Raw genomic sequence first — 18,044 nt, 5'->3', positions numbered from 1 at the left:
TGCATATGAAAAGTAAGGAACTAACGGTTTTTAGCGGAGATAGGGTTGGATGAATTTGTCAGTCACCACTTGTATGTTAGAACTTTATTTTTCCTGCCTTTTTTGGTTTATTAAAAGCTTTCTGTTTTTATTTTTTGTGCCTGAGAACACCAATTACCTGAAGCATTAAAAAGGATTCCCAAGTACCTGTAAGAGGGAATGTGCCCTATATTATATTCCCTAATTCTCCATTTGTGTCTTTTCCTCTTTTCCCCAAATACCACTTTTGATTTTTCTGAATTCACAGTTAGATAATTTAAGGAGCAGTAGCTGTCCAAAACTCTTAACTGCCTGCATATACTCTGGTTTCTCTTCAGATTGTATAAATTTTTAGCCTTTTACTAACTGTCCGTGCGAGCCTATCTGAGAATGGAAAATAAGCAATAAATCATCTGCATGAAGTAATATGGACAAATTCCTATTTCCTGCCTTTACAGGAAAAAAAATTTCTCCACTCAAGGCTGGAACAATATCAAAAAATAGATTAAATAGTAAAGGTGCAAGCACGCATCCTTGTTTCACCCTTTTAAAAGCCTTGATGTTATCTCCAAATTCAACTGATCTAGCTTAATCCATAGTTTGTTTCTATCAATAGAATCAAAAGCTGCACGAAAATCCAGTTTCCTATGGGCGTGTTTTACATGCTTATTTACCAGATGTTCCAATACAAAACCATGATCAATTGTTGAATATCCTGCTCTAAATACTGCCTGTTCCTCTGCAAGCACATTGTTATCAATGACCCAGTCTTCTGATTTATTAGCTAGATGTTTTGCATAGATTTTAGCTGTGATGTTAATCAGACTAATTGGTCTATAGTTCTCTGGGTGGCTACAATCACCTTTTATGTATATTGGAATCACTATGCTTGTATTCCAGCCCTGAAGAAGTTGGCCAGAGGAATTAATGTTATTAAAGAGTTTAGCCAAAATAGGCTTCCACCAAACAACATTAGCTTTTAATAAATCACCAGGGATATAGTTCTCTCCAGGGGCTTTGCCTGATGGCAACGCCAGGATCAGATGTTCAATTTCTTTTAAAGAGATAGGGGGCCAGGTTGTAGTGTCACAAAGTTTTAGATTAATTGGAGAATTAACTGGAGTAGGATGAAGAGCAGTCTAGTATAATGGTTCTCCCATTCCTCTTTAGATACTCTGGCCTCTAAGAGGTTCTTATCTTTGCCCAAATTGGCATTTACCAGTTTCCAGAATAATGTTGTGTCGTTAGAATCTATGACATTCAGGAGAGAGTGCTAAAGAGTTGTTTGATAGAATGTTTTCTTGTGCTTTAAGAGAAGTTTATATTCCCTTTTCTTCCTAAGCAGTTCCGTAATTACCCGCAGGGCACAACTATCTTTTGCTCTCTTTGCCAAGTTCCTACCCATACAGTGTGCTGTTCTGTATTCCATATCAAACCAGCAGTTATGTTGTTGGTGAACTGAACTTAATTTAGAGGAGTCCTGCCTTAGTTCTGGTTTTAAATGATCAACTAATTGTTGATAGTGGCTCAGGATAACTAGGAAGCTGGGTCAGCATTAATCAATTTAAGTTGAATACCTGCCAGCTGGTTTGAATGAAGTATTGCAGTGATTTTATCAGCTAAATTAACAGACCATTTAATTCTTTTTTGGCCTGAAATTTTTAGTGTGGGCATGTGGTCATTATGTATTTCCAACATTCCACTGTCTTCAAAACCAGTATATTGGAATCTGATAGGTTGGTTGTCTCTACAACCTCATGGAATAACCTCCATATTTTGAAATTTTCCTATTTTGGCAGAGGGGATACATATATAGTCAATTATTGTTGTTAGCTCTGTTGATAAGTATTAAAATTATCAGGAGAATCTTTAGGGCAAGAGGAATTCCGAATTTGAAAATTCCATTTATAAAGTAAATTTAGAAGTTTAAGCCCTGCCAAGTTTACTTTAGAGTCCTTCAAAGTATAAGGAAAAGTAAGGTAAAGTTCATCAATATCAAGTTTCAACTGTTTTGCTATTTTATGCTTATCACCTCCTATTCTTGCATTAACATCACCCACTAAGATAATAGTATTTAGTGGGAATTTGTCAGAACATCAGTTGTATTTTCAAGTGTAGCCCAGTGATCCTGATTTTGAGATTTAGCACCTCTGGGAGGCATATAAACGTTTAATATTATTAGGGCAATCTTAATTTGTTATCATAAATCTCACTATAAGGAAAGAGGGATTACAGTCCAGATTTATTTGTCCTGCCTCCAAACTCTACTCTCTATTTCACAAGATAGCCGAACCTCCAAAAGTGCGGCCCCTAGAATGTAATTTCCTTGGTGGAGTAAGCCATGATCTGAAACCAGCTAGATAAATTGTATCAGACTGATTTTCTGGGATCCATGTTTTTTGCAAGCACACTGTGTCATATAATTTTAGTAACTCTAAGGAATCCTTGTCTGAGCATTCCATCCTGCTATATTCCACACTAGGATGGATAAGCTACTTACAGATCCCTGACTTAGTTGTCATTTTTTATGTTCAGACCTCTTGCTGTTTACAAAACCTCAAGGACATGCCTCATTTATAACTTGTGCATTATTAGTATTAGTTCGATTTAACCCGTGGGCAGGTTTGTTTTTATTTATACTTTGCCAGTAATTTCTTGCCTTGGGATAGGGTTTGCCATTGGATCTGGGCATGATGTTATTTCATCTGAGTCTGATCACATTTGTTTGGTTATAAAATCCAAGGGACAAGTTTGAATAGCCTGCCTGCTGAAAACCACTGTGATTGGGTCTTGAAAAATTAAATGCAGGTGGATGCAAAGGTCCTAGATCTCTATGGCAAGGGGCTATATTAAGGAAGGTGTGTATATTGTTTTCATATAAGGGGTTAATCTCTGCTATTACCTGAATCTGTTTCCCTGTTGAGATTGTAAGGTGTGTGTGTGTGTGTGTATGTGTGTATGTGTGTATATATGTATATATATACATACATACATACATACATACAAACTTCTATCACCGCCCATCTCTCCTGAAAAGGGGACTCTGGGCGATTTACAGTCAGAATTAAAACACATAAATTACAATATAAATAACTCTATAAAAATAAAATAGATATAAAATATAAAATCCAGCAGCTTAGATCTTGTTTGTTGGGGAGAGATCTATAATAGCCACCCCCAAGACGAACTGGTGCCCCTCCCACCCCAGGCAAGATGGCAGAACCAGGTTTTTAGGTTCTTCCGGAAGTCCAGGAGCAAATGGGCCTGTCTCACCTCTGGGGGCAGAATATTCCAGAGGGCAGGTGCTACTGCAGAGAAGGCCCGCCTCCTGGACTCTGCCAGGTGGAATTCCTTTACAGGCAGGGTTCGTAGCATGCCCTCTCTGCATGACTGGGTGGGGTGGGTCAATGTTAGGGGGATGAGGCGGTCCCTCAGGTAACCTGGCCCCATGCCATGTGGGGCTTTAAAGGTGATAACCAACACCTTGAATTGGACCTGGAAGCAAACTGGTACCCAGTGCAGCTGACGCAGCAGTGATGTCACATGTGCCAATCTTGGGGCACCAATAACTGCTCATGCGGCCACATTCTGGAGCAGTTGAAGCTTCCAGATACTCTTCAAGGGTAGCCCCATGTAGAGCACATTGCAATAGTCTATGTGGGAGATGACGAGGGCATGAGTGACTGTTCGGGGGGCCTCTCGATCCAGGAAAGGGCGTAACTGGTGCACAACATGAAGTTGCACAAAGGCCCTTCTGGCCACAACTGCCACCTGCTCATCAAACAGGAGTCGTGAGTCCAGGAGGACCCCCAAGTTACATACCGGGTCTGAATGGGGCAGTGCAACCCCATCCAGAACTAAAGATGATAACTTCCCGGATACAGAGGAGCCATCAACCCACAGCCACTCTGTCTTACCAGGGTTCAGTTGAAGCCTGTTGTTCCCCATCCAAACCCCCACAGCCCCCAGGCACCTGGAGAGGGCAGCTACTGCATCACTTACTTCGCCTGGGTTGGAGATATATAACTGAGTTTCATTGGCATATTGATGATACCTCATTTCATGGTGATGGATGATTTCACCCAGCAGTTTCATGTAGATGTTGAATAGAGGAGAGAGAACCGAATCCTGCGTCGCCCTGCAATGGAGGGGTCAAGAGGCAGATCTTTCCTCTCCTATCACTACCAATTGGGATTGGCCCTGGAGGAAGGAGGTGAACCAGCGAAGACTACGCCACTCACCCCCAACTCCCTGAGCCGACCCAAAAGGATACCATGGTCGATGGTATCGAAAGCCACTGAGAGGTCAAGAAGAGCCAGGATGGATGCACTCCCTCCATCCCGCTCTCACCAAAGATCATCCATAAGTGTGACCAATGCAGTCTCTGTCCCATATCCTGGCCTGAAACCTGACTGAAAGGGGTCCAGATAATCCATTTCCTCCAGAGTCCTTTGGAGCTGCAACACAACTACTTTCTCAACCACCTTTCCCAAAAAGGGAAGGTGGGAGACAGGGCAAAAATTGCCCAGTATAGTAGGGTCCAGGGATGGCTTCTTGAGGAGGGGGTGTACCAGCACCTCCTTGAAGGCAGCTGGAAACTCCCCCTCCCTCAAGGATGTATTAACCATCGCCTGGACCCAACCACAAGTCACCTCCTGGGCCGATTTTACCAGCCAGGAGGGGCAAGTGTCAAGATGGCATGTGGTTGCATTTGCAGTCACCAGATCCCCCTTATCCAAGAGAGATTGGATAATCCTAAACAGGGCCGCCAGGCGGCATTCTGCAGTTGCAATAAGAGTGGAGAAATATTGATGCTGTGCCACTCTTACTGCCACAAGGTAGGCCTTAATAGCAGCTCTAGCTTGTGTTCGGTCAGATTCGGTCCTTGTCTTCCTCCAGCGGTGCTCTAGACGTCTCTTAATCCTCTTCAAAACCCCCAGCTCCTCCGTAAACCATGGGGAGTGCCAGGTCGGATGAGGCAAGAGAGGTTGCACAAGTGTGATCCTGTCCAAGGCCCCTGCTGCCTCCCTATTCCAGGCCGCGGCTAGGGCCTCTGCTGGACCGTGCAGTAGATCCTCAGGTATAACCCCCAGCTCCCTCTGAAACCCTACTGGGTCCATCAGTCGCGGCGGCAGACCAATCAAATGGGTCCTGCCTCCCTGCAGAGTGGGGCAGCACCAGAGAATCTCAAGGCCACTGGGGCGTGATCTGACCATGACAATGGGGACAGATCTAACTCTCCCCTCAGGTCACATTGCCACTGCTCCAACAAGAAAACCAAGTCTGGGGTGAGGCCACTGTCTCAAGTCAGGTCCTGAATAATCTGGGACAGGCCCATGGCCGCCATGGTGGCCATAAACTCCCCAGCCGCCTCTGAGGCATGCCCCAGGACTGGCAGATCGAAGTTCCCCAGAACCATAAGCCTGGGGTACTCTACCGCCAGCCCTGAGACAGCCTCCAGCAGCTCAGGCAGGGAGGTTGCCACGCAGCAGGGAGGCTGGTACAGCATCAACACTCCCAACTGTTCTCAGGCACCCAACTTGAAGAACAGGGCCTCACCACTAGTTACTTGTGCAGCAGCGCCCCTGAAGGCCACTAGAGATTCTTGGATCACAACTGCTATCCCTCCTCCCCTGCCCTGGCATCTTGGCTGATGCCACACCTGAAACCTGGCTGGGCACATTTCTGAAAGGGCTACACCCACTTCTGGGCCCAGCCAGGTCTCAGTGATACACACCAGGTCAGCCCCCTCCTCTGTGATTAAATCGCATATGAGGGGGTCCTTGTTGTTAACTGACCTGGCGTTAAGCAGCACCAGTCGGAAGCCAGGGCCCTCAAGGATCTGCTGACCAGAGCCTGGGTCTGAACACAGAGGACTGGAACACGCCACCGGTAACAAACACTGGGGTTGTCTTCCCCAAAGATGGCCCGCCCTCCGGTTCCTGCCATAGCATCCCTGGCCCGTCACCACCTCGATAGAGTGACCTGCCCTACAGCCCTGAGTTTCCAAGCCCAGTTGCCTCCATTCCCGGACCTCCAGAAACCCTGGATTGAAACAAGGGTCCCCTCCCCCATGCACCAAACCTCCCACACACAATCAGCCTCAAGTGATGGCAGGCCCTCCCAGCGCACCAGCTCTCGCTCTTGGCACTGTTTGGGCCTAGCCACCACCTATCCACATATGCCCACACTCACTGCGCCCCCCCAACCTCTCTCACTGATTACTGGGGCACCCCATCCACTCCTACCCTCCCCTATCTCTCAGGGGGGGGATACTCTTACACAACTGAAAAACAAGGGCTCCCCATACGACTCTCACCCGACAGGGAGCACCCCACTCACACCAAGGGGACCCTAAAACCCTCTGCTGCCCCCCAATAATTGGGGGAGCAACCAGTCCTCCACTATGATGTTTGCTGAAAAGTCCATCGCGCTAGCACACCCCACTCCTCAAGGCTCCTCAAGGCTGGGAGCCGCTGCTGGGATTCGCCGCCTCAGCAAGATTCCAGCAAGGCAAATTCACCACAGGGGGGTGGGTTGCAGGTTCTTCCCCAGCCACCGAGTCCACCAGGCCTTCCAGGGTCTGCCAGTCTGCCGAGCTCCACCACTACACCTCAGCTTACTGCACCTTGGCTTGCCGCACTTGGCCTGCCGTGCTCTGTTCACTGGGTCTCTGCTCCACTCCGCTGGGCCTTGCTGCATTCCACCACACTCCGCAGGGCCTCGCGGCAGGGCCTGTCCCACTTTCTGAAACTGGCTGAATTGGCCCACAGCACTCCCCCAAAACCCCCAGTCTGACAGAAAAGGGGTTAGGGAGCAGGATCCCAAAGATGCAGATCTTCCCCCCTGCGCCGCAACTAGCATCCGCTCTCAGTTGCCATCTTGAATTTTTATGAAGAGGATGTTCATTATGTTTTTGGCTTCATTGTCCCATATTGCAGGTTCCAGCAATACAGTCTTGTCCATTTCTCCTTCTAAGTCTAGATCTCTCTTTTCCTCCAATTCCAACAAGACCATCTTTTCCAATTCTCTTTAACTCCAAATCTCTAATACCCACCTTCTTTTTAGAAAAATCCACTTTATCCTTTGGGAATTTAACAACACTGTCAATTTTTTCCAACTGTGGATCCACTTCAGTCTCAAAAACTTCTGAGAAATAACTGTGCTTCAGATATTGAGTAACTTTGAAAAAAAAAACTCATCACAAATCAGTTTAATTTCTTCCATGTCTCAGTCCAATAGTCTATGGCACCCTCTAGTGATCCAGAGAAATAAACTCCATTTGGAAAGCGAAAGTTATTTTAGAAATAGGAGGAGGAAATTAACCAATCACTATTGTTTACAGAATTAGACCAATCAGCCTAGTAGGAAATAATAAAAAAAAATTCCCACAGGAACCTAAGAACAAAAAAGGCAGATTTCAGCTACACAAACACTGATTCGTCAAAAAACAAAGGGAGATCTTCAATAATCCATAAAGACTAAATTTGATACTAAAAAAGGCAGTAAAAGCAACAATCTCCACTTCCATTTTTAAAATTAAACAAATTTCCAGATTATTCACTTTAAAAAGATCCCCCCAAATAATGAAAATCTCCAAGAGGTTCAGCTTCTCTTTGCTGTAAAAAGCCTCTCTTAAGTAACAAGCACAGAAATGAAGCGTCTTAGAAATGGGGTGGTCAGATCTAAAGTCTGTTTTCCGGCTTCAACGCAGTCTTGAACACGACAATCCCACCTCCCAGCTGTCCCACTCATTGATTAATCACTGGAACTCTGCTTCATGACCCCCCCAGGAACTGCTGTCCGGAGGACAAGTGGGGTGATTTCGAGGATTCTCCTTGAATTCAGAGAATTCTTCAGGCTGCAGAAGTCCTGCCTGCACCTAAAAAAACCTGTGCCAACGGCTCTGTTTCAAAAGGAACCTGTAAATCTGCCATTTTCCCTCCGGAAGTCCATCTATCCTATTTTAAAGAACTATCCTGGTAGAGTTGGACCAGGACTCTGATGTCTCTCTTCAGGTTGCCCAATTTTATGGCTCTTTTTGTTCTATTCATTCCACCTAGGACTGAAGATTAGCACTAATCTTGGTGATTGTAGTATTGGTATTATTGTTATTATATTAAGTTTTTAATGTAATTTTTTGGTATTTTATACCTACCTTTTAGTCTTACCAATTTTAGTTGTATGTGTTTCTATGTAGTGTTTTCTGGCCTAAAAGCCATAATAAAGTTTTGTTGTGTTGTTGAAGAAGCATCAATACTTTCAATGTTGTTTGGTGTCCAGAGCCCTTCCTTCATGACCTTTTAACTTCTGTGGTTTAACAAGAGGTATTGTTTTGTTTGACTGGTTGACCATTTTGCCCATTAAAGCTGGCAAGATAAGAAAAGGTTTCTCCAAACCCTGCTTGCTCAAGCAGGCAGCCGGTACCCTGAGATAAAAGCTGCAGAACTCATTCATTGCAAAGACATTGTTTTCCCATTTCCTTCTCCCGCCCTGCCCCAGCCATGAGTTCAGTAAGTTTCCCGCTGTATCACATTAAACATTTCAGTTGAAGAGGTTCTTGTGAGTGACACCAAAGCACTTCATGGGCTTCAGGTTGTGCACCGCTATAGTCTAGGGGCAGAAGAGGGGAGAGGGGGCTGAGTCAGCCTCCCATTTTGGGAGATCAACCTGGAGGTAAATTGCACTGGTGGTGGAAAAAGATAAAGGACTAAGAGTGGAGAACAGAGGCTGCCCTCCTCTTCCTTGTTTAGCAAGCATCCCAGGACCAAGAAGAAAAAGGACCCCCTCCACCCCCGCCCAGGCAGCAGCTTCTTGGAAACAAAGCACCAGGTTAGATCAGGTTTCAGCAAGTACTATAACAAACATGGATGGATCTTGTCCTGCGTGTTTCCATGAAACTTTCTGTTACTTTTCCAAATGTTCCACTTCATGTTGGAGCTCGAGCAGGAAGCTTGCTGATCCCCTCCACCCCATTTAACTCTCCCCTCAGCCCCCAGTTGTAGTCAGGCTGAGAAACAGCATTCAGCCCCAGATTGCCAGGGTGCTTGGAAGCTGCCCCTAGAGTGCATCCAGAGGATTGACACCTTAGCTTAATGTTCACCGGCTGCTTCTCAATCCATGCAGTTGTTTGCTCATTGCATGAAACCACAAATATTTTATGAACTGTGATATTTTTTCTTGCAGCATCCTCAAGTGATTGTTGATTGAGCAGGCACCCCCAATTTTTCATTGGATTAGGCCCTGAGCCAAGACAACTGTCGGGTTTAAGAATAACTTGAAGTGCTTTTTTCTAAGATCTTGAACATTCACCATTGAGTATGACAGGTATGAAATGTTCCTTCTTTTTTCTTGTGTAGCTGTGGATCTTTATGTGAGTGATGGATTACTATTGCATTGCTGCAAATCTCAGCTTTGAAACTCTTGACATTTAATAGACCTAGAAATATTTGCAGTGAGCGTAGGGGGGGAGTTCAGCCTCAATAAATTGAAATGCATCAGTGGATGAAAATTTACAACAGATTTATAATTATTTTGAAAAGACAGCATGGCTCAATCTGTGGGTTGGGAAGGAGGAATTCCTTCCAAAATCCGTATCATGTTTTCCTTATTCATATTGATAAGGTTTATGGTTTAAAAGGGAGGAAAATGGCTGCATGATGGAAACTCCACTTTTATGCAGGTTCAGCACTACATAAGGATGGATCAATTATTCCCTGGCCAAAGCAAGCATTGGTTTATCAAGAATAAATCATCCTAAACTAACCGGGATTCTTTTTGACACAGTAACCAGTTTATGTAGTGACCGCAGTCTACGTTGACTCCAGCAAAACAATCAGCAAAGTCTCCCATGAGATTCCAGGAGAGAAAAGGGCAAAATGTTAAGCTGGATGATGCATTTGATTAGAGGGATACAGAGCTGTGGAAGAATACCCAATGAGTAAATGGCTCTATATCAAGCTGGAGGGAAATATTGGTGTCTTACAGGGCATTATTCAAGGCCCTGTGCTGTTCAGTATCTTTATAAATGATGGGAGGTTAGAAAACATGAACATGAAATTTGATGAATTTCAGAAGAGACTATATTGGTGCTAGCTATATTTGAGTAGGGGAAATCCTAACCACACAGGCAGCAGTTCATACACAATGGATCTGAGTGTCTCAGTGGATCACTAGCTGAAACATGAGCCAACAGTGCAGACAGCTGGAAAAAGGCAGTCTTAGGCTTCATTAACAGAAGGATCAAAAGATCACAAGAACAGAAACATCAAAAGATGCCATTCATATACTGCACTGATAAGGCCACACCTAGGATATTGGGTCCACTTCTGGAAACAGGTTTAGAAAATATATTGACAAACTGGTGCATGTCCAGAAGACAGCAACCAAAATTTCAAGGGGCCTGGAAGGATAAACTTAAAGTTATGCAGAAAGGTGGGAGGCACTGAGTGTGTTTAGCCTAGAAAAGAGGTGGCTAGAGGGAGGCATGATGGCTGTCTTAAAGTATTTAAAGGACTGTCACATAGAAAACAGGACTGAATTGTTCAGAATTGTTGCAGAAAACAACCAGAAATAGTGGGTTTACATTACGAGGAAGTAGATTTGGTTGGACATTAGGAAAACAACTCTGGTATTTAATAATGGAAGAGGCTGCTTTAGGAGGTGGTGAGCTCTTGTTCATTGAAGATGCAGAGCAGGGCATGACTGTGGCCATTCGGGAGATTCTGGGGGCTGCCAGGGCCACTGGTCCGCAGAGAGTCGAACGTGAGACCCTGTGCATGAAGCTGGGCCACAGAGATCAGTTGGGACTGCTGCTGGTGCACCAGCCCCCCTACTGCACAGCAGCTTCCCTGCCTGAGCCACTTGACTCTGTGGTGGGCCTGGCAGTGGAGTTCCCCAGGTTTATGGTTCTGGAGGATTTAAACCTGCCTTTGCTAGGCCCAGAATTGGAGGTGGCTCAGGAGTTCATGGCCACCGTGGCAACCATGGATCTGGTCCAGATCTGGTTTTTGCCTTGGGGCAGTGGTGCCTTGATCTGGAGTTGGGGGATATTGCCATCAGTCCCTTGACATGGATGGATCAGGCCCTTTGGCTTTGGAGTTCTCTGTGGCTGCCCCTGAAGAGAGGAGGGATCTGTTGGTTCAGTCCGTCCCAGGTACCAGATGGACCGGATGGTGTTCCAGAGGGAGCTTGGGGTACTTCCTGAAGCTCTGGTGCATGGTCTGACTAAGGGCTTAGTCACTGCTTGGAATGAGCAAGCGATGGCAGCCATGGATCTGATCAAACCTATGTGGCCTCTCTCTGTCTGTAGATCCCTTGGTTTTTGGAACAGCTCCAGGAGATGAAGCAATGTAAGAGATGTCCAGAAGACAAAGAAAGGGTCTGACTGGGCACAGGTAGAGCTTGTATTAAGGACCACCTTGGGGTGATGAGGTGTTCTAACTTAGAGCGAAGTACCATGCTGAGACAGTGAGTTGGTCTCTAGTGTTTATTGAATGCTCTAGTAGATAGAAAATCCTGCCAAACTGAAAGAGCATGAGAAACCCACACAGATAAAGCCAAAACTCAAGGCGGGTCTGCTCTGAGTTTCTTTGAAGGAAAGTTCAAAGTCTCTAAACTACACATGCGTTTTCCCCCTGGATAGGGGCCCCCTCCTGCTCACCATCAGTACTCATGACATAAAGGCAGAGAAGCATACTTATTTCTCTGTCTTTATTTTGTCCACAGATAGCCCCCTGGTGACTGTTTTGGATGACTCAGTCCCTTCTTGATAAAGAGGATCAAGGGAATTCTTGTAGGGCTGCTGTAAGAATTATGCAAAGTATCTGTGAGATAAAGTTGCTCGGATCCTCTCAGAGTTTGACTCTGGCTATGCTGGTCCCAAGGAGATGACTGGGTCTGGGTCTTCTATGGTTATCAGTTTTATCTGATTATTCCCAAGGAAGTGGACAAGGTCTTTGGGTTGTTGAGTTCTGCCACCTGTGTGTTAGATCCTTGTTCCTCCTGGGAGATGTCATGTAGGTGAGACCAGGTAGTGGTGAATGCTTTGCTCCCACAAAGGTGGATGGCCTCTGGCAGGCCCGGGATGGAAGTGGTGTATCCACACTGGCTCTCTTGATCTCTCAGTGCCTTTCAATACCATTGATCATAGTATTCTGAGCCAGCTGAGGGGGTTGGGAATGGAAGGTACTGTTCCTCAGTGGTTCTCCTTCCTCCAAGGCTGATTCTAGTTGGTGTTGGTGGGGCAAGAGGTCCAGCCCTATGCCCCTACTTTCTTACTCTGTCCTTGCTCCTGTTTAACGTCCACATGAAACTTCTGGGTGAGGTCATCCTTCAGCATGGGGTTAAGTACTATCAGTATGCTAATGATACTCAGCTGTACAACTCTGCCTCTGGCTGCCCAAGTGATGTGGTTGAGGTGCTTTCCCAGGGTCTAGAGGCTGTACAGTCCTGGATGGGTGTGATGACTGGAATACTCAACTTCCCATTACATCTGACTCATAAGCATTTACTTAGAATTCTCTTTAATGGTGCAAAGCGTTCAGTACAAAGGAAAAAGTTGCAAATGGAAAATCCTGCGCTTTTACCCCATTAAACATCTTCAATTCCCCCCCCACTCCCCTTCTCAGGTATGCACCCCTCCCTCTCATGCCAGTTAGTGTAAGAATCTGCAGCTGTCTCTGACAACTCCTCACAAATGACCTTGACCCTACGAGAGAGTCCAATATGATTTCACACTCCAATGATGTTCCCCCTCCCATGCAGGTACACGTGTTAACTGGAACATGCATGTGAATCCAATCAAATGTTCTGTGAATGTTTGATCTGGGAGCGTGACATACTGCCCTCCTAAAAAAAATGAAAGACTACAGAATTATTAGCAAAGCAAGATTACAATAAAATAAATGATGCATGAAGGTAATGATAAAATGGAAAGGGGAGAAAGAAGAGGAAAGGGAGAGTTAGGGACTGGGTTTGTTAGGATATTTAGCATGGAATTTACAGATTAGTATAAGTGCATTGACATGATGGCTATAGAGCCATTCATCATCAGGAAAGCATTTCCAATAGATTTAAGTATTGCAGGGAACCACGGTGTCTGTGAGCATCAAGGATTTCTTGAACTTCAAAGTGTTGTTCTCCCTGCAACATGATGGGAGGTGGAGGAGGCGAAACAGGGTTCCAATGAAGTGATTCATGAGCAGGTTTCAGTAAGCTACAGTGAAAAACAGGGTAAATTCTTTTTAGGTTATGTGGAAGTTGCAGTTGAACTGTGACAGGATTGATTTTGACAATAGGGAAGGGTCCCACGAATTTAGGTCCAAATTTCTTTGAGGGCTGATGAGAGCAGCGGAACTTGGTAGATAGATAAACCATAGATCACTCTGGTTTGTGACTGTCATCAGCGAATTTCTTTTAAGTTTGTTGGGCATTGCTTACAACTTGTTTGAAGATGGGCCAAGCTGAAGCAACCTTTTTACACCAATCTGCTGCAGAACACGTGTGGGGTGGAGCGAGGGGCAATTCAGGAATGGGAATGAACTCTTGACCAGGAACCACTTGGAAAAGGCTGAGACCCGTGCTTTGATGAACAGAGTTATTATAGGCAATTTCAGCAAAAAGGAGGTCCACCCAATCATCTTGTTGGAAATTAATGTAGCAGCGCAGGAATTGCTCTAGAGTAGACTAGACCTGTTCAGTCGCTCCATCTGTCTGGGGATGGTTCGATGAGCTCAAAGATTGTTTGGTACCAATGAGTTTCATAAAGGATCTCCAAAATTTAGAGGTAAATTGTATGACGCAGTCAGAAATGACACATTCAAGACATCCATGCAAATGATACACGTGTTGTAAACGCAGTCAGAAATGACACATTCAGGACATCCATGCAAATGATACACGTGTTGTAAGCGCAGTCAGAAATGACACGTTCACAACATCCATGCAAATGATACACGTGTTGTAAATGCAGTCAGAAATGACACATTCAGGACATCCGTGCAAATGATACACGTGTTGTAAACACAGTCAGAAATGACACATTCAAGACATCCGTGCAAATGATACACGTGTTGTAAACGCAGTCAGAAATGACACATTCACGACATCCGTGCAAATGATTCATGTGTTGTAAAAACAGTCTAGACAATTGAGGAGGGTGGGTATTTTGGAACAAGGTACAAAGTGAGCCTGTTTGGAAAACAAGTCAATGACTGTCCAAATTATTGTTTTATTTTTACTGTGGAGTCCTTGGTGCTCTCTGAGCCTTGTTTTCTTGCAGACGTTTCATTGCCAGACTAGGCAATATCTTCAGTGCAAAGAGGGAGTGGGCCTTGCTCTCAGTTTATATACCGTGGCTTGCCCTGCTTGTGTTGGTAGGGGTGTTGTTCTCTCCTTGGGAGTTCTTTGATTGGGCTGTTGTTTGCTGCTTGATTGACTGAGTTAATAGTTCCTTGATTAGGGTGTATCGTGCTGTTTGATGGTTCATCTGGTGTTAATCCTAGTGTTGATTTTTGCATATCTGGGTGTTGATTGCTGGCAAGGGAGTTACTGGTCTTTTGGCTTTTCTATTGTCTCTTTGGAATGGCATGTAGATGTTGTTCACCTCTATGTGTCTGTTGATGGCTGCTTTGTCTGAGTGCCAGGCTTCCAGGAATTCTCTGGCGTTTTTGGATTTGGCTTGGTTTAGGATGCTCATACTTCCCCAGTTGAAACTATGGTTGAGTCTGTCCATGTGCTGTGAGATTAAGGAGTTCTTGTGTCTTCTGACTGCTAGTTGGTGTTCATGGATGCACTCTGCTAGTCTTCTGCCTGTCTGTCCCACATAGTGGCTGTTACAGTCTTTGCATTATATGTTGTAAATAACTCCTGTTTTTTCTTCTTGGGCTATTGGGTCTTTTGGTTTGCTTAATATGTTTTGAAGAGTTTTAGTTGGTTTATGTGCTATGGTGATGCCATGTGGTTGTAACAGTCTGTTGGTGGTTTCTGAGATGTTTCTGATGTATGGCAGTGTTATCCTTTTCATAGTTTCCATTGGTTGAGTTGTAGTGGGTTGGGTGGTGAGGCACTTTTTGAAAAAGTTGAGTGGGTATCCATTTTGTTGGAAGATGTTGTACAGATGATATTTTTCTTTTTTTTTTGATGTTCTGGCTTGCTGCAGTGTGTAAGTGTTCATCTGACAACAAGGCTCAGAGAGCACCAAGGACTCCACAGTTCAACCCTGAGCTTCGTTTATTTTTACTTTCAGGGAGTTCTACAATAAAGTCCATGGCAATTTCTTTCCAGGGTTGAGAAGGCTCGGCCACTGGCTGGCCCCCTTTCCGTTTTGCTTGTGCACAAGTGGGACAGGTTGTGACATATTCCTTTACATCGGCCTGTAAGGTGGGCCACCAAAATTGCTGTCTCACTAAATGGAGGGTTTTTACAAAGCCAAAATGTCCAGCTGATTTATCATCATGGGAACGTTGCAAAATTTTCACACACAAAGTCTCTGGAATGTATAGTTTGTCATTACAGTGCCAGAACCCCTTCCACTCATTTAGGGAGGCTTTGTTACTTTGAAGCCAAGAATCTGTGGCAAGTGCCTGCAGCAACTCATGTTGCAAGTCAGATTGGACTTTCACTTTCTGGGCTGCCACTTGTTTGCATGTTATGACTGCCATTCCTAGCTGCTAAGCTGAAAAAACAGTATCTACCACCTCCTCTATTTGGCTGTTGTGCTGAGGAAGACGGGATAAGGCATCAGCCAGGAAATTCCTTTTTCCAGGAAAGTAATGCAAAGTGAAATTGAACCGGCTAAAGAACTGAGCCCACCGCAATTGTCTGGCATTAAATTTACAGGGTGCGCAGAGCGCTTGCAAGTTTTTGTGATCAGTCCACACTTCAAAAGGGTGTAAGGCTCGCTCCAGCAAGTGTCACCAAGCCAGTAGGGCCATTTGGACTGCAAAAGCTTCCTTCTCTCATATGTGCCACCTGCACTCCATGTCAGTGAACTTATGGGATAGATAGGCACAGGGACAAAGCACCCTCTGGGAATCTTTTTGCAACAATACCTCTCCCACAGCTTGGTCAGAGGCACCTGTCTGGATTACGAAAGGGTGTTCAGGAGCAGGATGCTTTAATATTGGTTCAGCCGTGAAAAGTGTTTTCAAGTTCTCAAAAGCTGACTGACACTCAGCAGTCCAATTCAAACGAGCACGTGGTGTAGAAACTTTGCACATTTTGCCCTCCCCTTTTGTTTTTAATAAATCAGTCGTAGTGAAATCTGGGCGAAATTTGGGATAAGTTGGCAATAGAAATTGGTGAACCCCAGGAAGCTTTGGAGCTGGTGCCTGGCGTGTGGTGGTTCCCATGTCACAATGTCTTTGATTTTTGCAGGATCCATTTCAATCCCGTCTAGTTCTTTTTTATGGAACTCACATTTAGACAATTTGGCATACAGTTGAGCATCACACAGTTTCTGCAAAACTTTTAAAACTAATTTGACATGTTCTTTTTCTGTCGATGTGTAGATTAAAGTATCATTGAGATACACTAAGACCCCCTTGTACAGATGTTCACGTAGGACCTCATTTATGTACTGCATGAAGACTCCTGAAGCCCCAGCCAATCCAAATGGTAACATTGGTAGGACCCCAGTGGGCAATTGAACGCAGTCTTCCACTCATCCCCCTCTCAGTTGCGGATTCTAAAATATGCCTCCCTGAGGTCCAACTTGGTGAAAATGGTCCCTTTCAATAAGTGAGCAAGCATGTCTTTCATCAATGGTAGGGGGTATTGATTTGTAGCAGAAATGGCATTTAATCCCTGGTAATCTGTGCATAATCTTAAAGAGCCATTTTTCTTTGCACGGAACAGCACAGGCACTGCCAAAGGCAAATTCACCAGTTCAATAAACCGTCTGACTAGATTTTTATCAGCGGACTCTCTCAACACTTCTTTTTCTTTTTCAGACATGGCATACACTTTAGGCTTTGGGAGTTTTGCATTTGGATCAATTTCAATGGCACAATCAGTCTTTCTGTGGGGAGGTAATTGATCTGACTCTTTTTCATGGAATACATTGGTGAAATCTCTATATTGAATTGGAATGCATGGTTCGTGCTCGCTGGCAAGGGGTTGAAATTTCTTTACTTGAATGCCAGTGAATTCACTTTTGGGGCTTACTGCCTCACCGCCCAGACCTAGGTACTCTCCATCAGTGAATTTTAAGCGTCCTGTCTCCCAATCTATCTGTGGCTTCCTGCTTTTCAACCAAGGCACTCCTAGAATTATGGCATAGTTTGCTATATGGGCCACTATAAATTGTAAAGTCTCTTTATGGCTCCCTATGCACATGGCAACGGTTTCTGTGTGGAACTCTACAGGGGCCCCATGAGCTTCGATTCCGTCCATCTGTGTGAATACTATGGGTTGCTTGAGTCTTTTCACCATCATATTAAGGGCCTTTACTAAATTTGGGTGGATCAAACATTTGGTGCACCCCGAATCTAACATGGCAGTCAAATTTGCTTTGTGTTTACTCTTTAAATTCTTTAGTTGCACACCTATTAATAAGGTTGAACAGTCCTCACTTACGAACAGGTCTTCGTCATCTTCTTCTGAGGTCAGCATCGAGCGCCCATGCTTCCTCACCTGCCTGTCAGTGCTCTTCAGGTGTGGCCCATTTCCTTCTGGCTTGGGGGCTTCATCCTTGGAGTCTCTGCCAGAATCCTCTGATAGGAATGTGGGCTCTTCTTTTCATGCCATCACTGTAGCAGCCAAACCCTTCCTTTTAACAGGTGGAGACTTGGTTGGTTTTCCTCCTGATTTTGTGGTAGCCACTGACCTTCCACATGGGCATTCCATTTGTTGTTGCAGCACTGTTTTGGCCCACAATTTCGCTAAGGGGTCTTCAAAACTCTCCCTTAGCGCTGCCATGAAATCATCTAGATTATGAAGTTCGGGGGCCATGGCATCATGCAGTTGCACTAGCCAGTCAGCTGCTGAGCCCCTCAACTTAGACCCCACCAGGTTTACTTTAGAAT

The sequence above is a fragment of the Candoia aspera genome, chromosome 10, assembly GCF_035149785.1.
Source record: "Candoia aspera isolate rCanAsp1 chromosome 10, rCanAsp1.hap2, whole genome shotgun sequence".
Classification (NCBI taxonomy): Eukaryota; Metazoa; Chordata; class Lepidosauria; order Squamata; family Boidae; genus Candoia; species Candoia aspera.
This window is presented reverse-complemented; position numbering follows the sequence as displayed.